Raw genomic sequence first — 6,225 nt, 5'->3', positions numbered from 1 at the left:
CAATTTGATATAATACAGTCATTTCAAATTTGATTAATTGAAAGGAGAGCGATACATTGTTTGGTTCAACAGTTTCCATTAATTTGATGAAACCAGTAGCGCAATATTAAGCATAAAATAACTCCAATTGATGATTTTTTAAATGTTCATTTAGGTTATCTAATGGCTTTCGAACGGATTGGTCGACTTTTTTTTTCTTTTCTACTGGTGTTTGAATTGCATGATGTAACAATTTGAATTATTTTCCTCTCTAGCTCGAAAAGTAAACTACGTTCCACAGATTGGCCATGTTGCTGCTCGAGTAGGAATATTCAATTCATTAAATAAATCTCACATCAAGCCGAGCTTGACAATTATTCCGCCTTTCCTACCTGACATTATAGCTCAATGCAAGCATAGACTTCTACTTTGCATGGAAGGGAACATGCCACTGGACCTTTTTTTGAAAATGCGCTGTTTCGCCAAAGACACAAGTGCGTGCTTTCAAAATATTTACGGTCGTGATTCGATTCGGGGGGAGTTTCTCGCAAAATCCTCAAAGGTTCTCTCATCCTCCGCCTAAAATGAGTTCTGTCCAAAAGCAGGATTTTTTAAAGTTAGAAGGCCTAGTCAAATATTTGATAGCACTAGTCCATCGAAGGACAATACGCCTGTAAAAGGGCTTTATCTGAATGGGCATTGTCTTATTTCCAAAAAAGATAGCACAAAGATCAAGGTTCTTGAGGAACTAGCTTTAGATGGGCAAGTCTCGCTCATTTCCATGACAGAAACCTGGCTTCGACCAGGAGTCTTAGATGAAGAGCTGGCCATGGTTGGTTTCAATTTAGTTCGATGTGATAGAGTACGCCCTGACAATCCCATTTTTCCGCATGGGGGCGTATGTCTATATGTTAGAAATAACCTGCACACTAGTTATATAAAAATGTCTAATGGAGAAGAAGAGGTCTTGATCTGTCCATTGTGACAATATATGGGCCCTCCTCTTGTTCAGTAAGCTCGTTCTTGTCAGCTCTCAAATTCATAGGAAATGAGTTGGACCAGTCAATTTGCTCAAAGGTTTTCTTTGTAGGGGACTACAATTTTCCGGCCAGCATTCTAGAGTGGGAGGCTAGTCCCGATGGGTATATTCCCATTTCGAAATCGACATCTCAGTTGTTCGAAAAGCTGGAGGAATTTGCGATCTTGCGCAATTTCTCCCAGCATGTTGGTGTAACTACTAGAGACAATAGTGTTCTCGACTTGGTTTTTTTCAAAGACAATGATCTGATCCAGTACGTCCATGTGACGCCTAGTAATCCGTCAGATCATCATGTTCTCGAGATAGGGTCGACCATTACTCAAAAGCCGGCGTGCTCTAGAGTAAGACCAGCCAAAAAGGTCGGTCTGGCTAAGTTCAAGTTCAAAGATGAGCATTGGCCGTTTATTATAGAAAGGTTAGGGAAGCTTGATCTCATTTCAATGCTGAAAAATGAATCGTCCGTAGATGTAGCCTTAGACAAAATGATTCTAGTTTTTGAGGACGTCTGTTCCACTCTAGCAATCTCTGAATGTGATTCAAAATATAGGAAGACTTTGTTCAAAAAGAGTTGCAAACTAGCAAAAAGGCTGAAGAGCACTTCGAATCCAGTAATTGTGGCTGTCTCCAAAAAAAGTTGGACGTAGTTCAGGGTAAGATTAAGACCTCCATCGAATATGACCAGTTACAAACTGAGAGTAAGGTGGTTCAGGAGGTCAGGTCGAATCCGAAGGCATTTTTCTCTTATGCGAACTCTAAGAGAAAAATGAAACACTCTGTTGGGCCTTTTGAGGTTGATGGGGAAGCCTTTAGCAATGTAGAGACTATGGCTAACATGCTTGGAGATCAGTTCTCAAGTGTGTTTTCAACCCCACTGAGTTCGGAAGCAACAGCTCATTGCTCTGAAGATGAGTCTGTTGAGATTGACAAGGTTAATCAAGCTGAACGTTTAGATGATCTTGTAGTCACAGATCAAGAGGCTTTAGATGCCATCAGGGACCGAGACCCTCGAGCTCTCCTGGCCTTGATGGTGTGACATCTCAGTTTGTGATGAGATGCTCACTGGTTCTTGCTCCTGTTTTCTCGCACTTGATGCGTTGCATCTTGGACCAGGGCAAGTTCCCCTCTTCTCTGAAGGTAGCTCATGTTGTTCCAATTTTCAAAAGGGGGAGACCAGTCGTTCCCCAGTAACTATAGGCCGATTTCTCTCATTTCAAATATTGCCAAGGTGTTTGAGAATATCACAAAGTTTTAGGTACAAGAAGTTGGATTACCAATTTCAAACCTCTGGCCATTAAACAAACCACAACGGGCCCAAAAAAGTAGCTAATTTAGAAATTAATTTCCTAAAACTTCCAAAATCGAACGATCTTTACCTCAATCTGGTAAACCTGAAGAAATTGTTAGCAAATTACTCGGAGGTTATTAATGCTTATGTGAAGCTTTCAATCAATAGTATCAGGTTCAAGTACTCTTGAAGAGAAGGCAATTGTTCCAATTTCAAGGGGGGAGACAAGTGGCTCCCCAAAAACTATAGGCCGATTTCTCTCACTTCGAATATTGTGAAGGTGTTTGATAAGATCTTGAAGTTCAAACTGGTTGAATTTCTTGATATTCATGAAGTCCTTCGTCCTAGCCAGCATGGGTTCCGAGCACATTTTACCACGGTTACCCAACTGATTGAACATATAGAGCAGGTCATTGAGGGACTAGAGAGCCATGAATCAGTCGATGGAGTTCATTTGGAGTTAGCCAAGGCCTTTGACAACGTAGATCATGGTCTTTTAGTGAACAGGCACCACGAGATTAGGATCCAAGGCAAGGTTCTCATTTGAATAAGAAGTTTCATTTATGGCAGGAAGCAATTGGTTCAGGTTCAGAGATCCTTTAGTGACATACGTGATGTCAAGTCGGGTGTTCCTTAGGGCACCATCTTGGGTCCTCCCCTTTTCATCATCATCATTGCTCCGCTTCAGAAGCTCGGTAGTAGCTATGTCAGTATATCTTCCTATGTTGATGATACAAAATTGGTAGTTGGTAGGAATGGACAGAATTCCGCTTTTCGTGTAGACGTCCTAGACCAAATCTACTCTTGGGTTGCTACGAGTAACATAGCAATGAATAAAATGAAATTCCGCTCAATGACCTTTGAGTCGACGCCATTAGACACTCCGCTATTAGATGATGAAGGCAAGGGCATTCAGCAGGTCTCATTCATGAAGGATGTAGGTGTTGTCTTCCAAGATAATGGACAGTTCGCTGAGCATATCCAGATGAAGGTGAGTAAAGCTTTTCAAATGTGTGGTTGGACATACCGCACGTTTAAGTCCAGAGATAGTATCAAGATGCTAACTCAGTACAAGTCAATTGTCCAACCGCATCTTGAATATACCTCGCCCATTTGTGCTCCAATTAGTTCACTAGGTTTGCAAAAGGTCGAGCACATCCAAAGACATTTTTCTAGACATAGAGGATTGAAGACCGCTTTGCCTTATGCTTCAACCAATCTAAATTGAGAATTTCGGTTGATACAGAATTTTGTTGGTTCTTTGAAGGGGTCAAGCGATGAAGCGGATAAGCCACGAAAATATGAGCTATTGTCGTGCCCGAATTAGATTGGTTTCCCGTCTCTGGGCGTGTTTATGGTCGAAAAGTGTCCTTGAGAAGGGTCAGAGAGGAGAATCGAACCGGGGCCCTCTCATGCTAAAGAACTGCCCTAACCATTGCGCCACGTCTCTTCCCAGTAAAAGATTCGAGTCTGACAATTAATCAATAGTACTGCAAAAATAACTTGAGTATTTTTTTTACGTGTTCGCAGTAGCCAATCTTAAAATCATTCAATTGGTATGGCTTTTCAGCAAAAGTAACGGTATCAGTAACGGAACGGTTTTTTAGCTCCTCCGTTACCGATATTTTTTTCTTTTTAAAATGAGGAAAAGAAATAATGCATAAAGATTTCTTCCCCAATTTTGCAAAAGTTCTGCTTCAAATATAGTGACTGCTACTGATGGGTTCAAATAAAGATCACGGTCGACTGCAAATACGGTTATCAAATTTATATTTCCTGTAACGTATGAGATTACCTTTTTTAGGAGAGAAACTCACAAGTCTGCCTCAAAATATAACTTTGATTTTCCTCTCATCAAACCAGTGAAATACTACCTTTTTTAAATTTTTTTCGAACCAATAAAAACAATTCTTGTCAAAATGTTCCTTAAAAGTGAAAAAGATTAAAACCAAACAAACCTTAATCCTTGAACCCTTGCATCGTTGTACCTTTGTACCCCAGCCAGGGATGAGAAATCATTAAAAGCCATTTTTGACAAGTTGGCAAAAATTGGTGGCAGAAAGTGGCAGAAATTTCCCCCGTCATTCGTTTCACGTCTTATTTACTAAACGTTAAAAAAACGCATAAAACGTTTTTTCGCAGTTTTACACCATCTTTTTCTGCAAAAGGAACGGTCTAGCTAATGTTAGCGTGTAAGTTTTTTTCGGTAACGGTTCAACCCCTGATCTATTCAACAACTCTGCATTGCAATGAGCGTACCAGAAAAAAGTTGTAACCTTATCGGGGGGCCACACTGTTTATTTTCCAACTTATTTGGCCATTCTTGCACCTTCTTCCTTCTTTTTTGGCTCAATTATCAATTTATTACCCAATGACAGAGAAATATCATTTGGCTTTGCAAAATTATGACCAATCTAAGTTCAATTATGGCCAATTCCAATTCCAATTAACTGGGAAGTTGCAAAAATGTATTGCAACTATAAATGACAATATAAATAAATGAAATATCAAAGGACCTACCACATGGATCAATGATTATCAAAATTTCACGCTTACACGTCACTGAGATGTGTTCGATATTGATTGACCACGTTTCGTGAAAATGATACTTGCCAATTTTCTTTAAGCAATGGAATATTTTGATCTGAACTCCCATCAAAAACTCCCCTTTTTCTAAAACAAGGCAGGTCCTTTTGTTTTTATAACAAAGTTAATGGTAACATGGAGCCTTTGCATGAATAAACACTTAAATTGAGAATGGGGCACCCTCGCATGGTTTCGTGAGTCCATATTTTAAGATGCGATTTGTACCCAGTTGCGCCTATTGAGAGTATCAGATAATTTCGTGAACGTACATTTTGAGATGCGACAGGGTAAAATCTAGTACTGTCGCATCTCAAAATTTGCGTTCACGAAACCACGTGAGGGTACCCCATTACAATCAGAGCCCAAAGTTATGCCTAAAGTGGCGCAAAATGTGGAAAGCAACATACGTAGATAGGCTTATCCAATATAACTAGAGACATATTCGGGTCACATTTTGACCCTCAATAAGTGCAATATAAGTATTTTTTAGTGTAATCATTATTCTTCTACATTCTTCTACAAAAATTTTTATCAAATTTTAAAGGGATGGCTAAAGCCCTACCAATAACTTGGAAATGCAGTTCAAATTTCAACTGCAAAAAAGCTTACCAATTTCTTTTGTTCAAAGAAAGGCTCGATTTTTAGAGAATAGAATCAAACTAACTACAAAAAAGCAATAAATCAACTCAGTAAGGTGACTTTATTGCCTTCAAAATATCAACTTAAACTCGGTTGCGCGAGGAAATAGTGTTGATTATTGGTCGTCTATGAACTTAGCCATGGTGAATTGATACTTATAGATACTTTGAAAATAAACAGGTACAGGGTTTATTGGGTGATTTAATATCTGAAATGGGCCTTCACCTTAAAACGTTAAAAACTCACGTTGGTGAGTTCGCACACTGTATGCTTGTAAGGAAGTAGAAAAAGATTGAGTCATTTTCATTTGATTAATGAAAGATCATTTTGATTGTGCAGTCATATAAAGTAGAGTGAATTTCTCTTGTACAAAACCCCACCATTCCAACTTTTAGGCGAAAACTTTCAATACTGGTTCAAGGTCCCAATTTGAGCGATAGTTCAAACGTTCCTCTTTCTCCAATGAGACGCATCCTCTTCTTCTTTTCTTCCCTTCGTTGCTCCTTCCGAGTGCCGTTGGAACGTGCCTGTTGATCTTTTTGAGCGATCCTTAGGCTTCTTCTATTGCGAACTTTTGGTTCCAACTTCAAGCCAATATGCTCTCTGCTGCATTGGCAACGATTGTTTTCTCTCTTCAGTTTATACGTCGTACTCATGGAAAGACATCGAGGGTGCCTGTTTTATTAGAAATCGGAAA

Source organism: Tigriopus californicus, chromosome 7, assembly GCF_007210705.1.
Source record: "Tigriopus californicus strain San Diego chromosome 7, Tcal_SD_v2.1, whole genome shotgun sequence".
In the NCBI taxonomy this organism is placed as follows: domain Eukaryota; kingdom Metazoa; phylum Arthropoda; class Copepoda; order Harpacticoida; family Harpacticidae; genus Tigriopus; species Tigriopus californicus.
The sequence above is the reverse complement of the archived record's forward strand: the minus strand, read 5'-3'. Positions refer to the sequence as shown.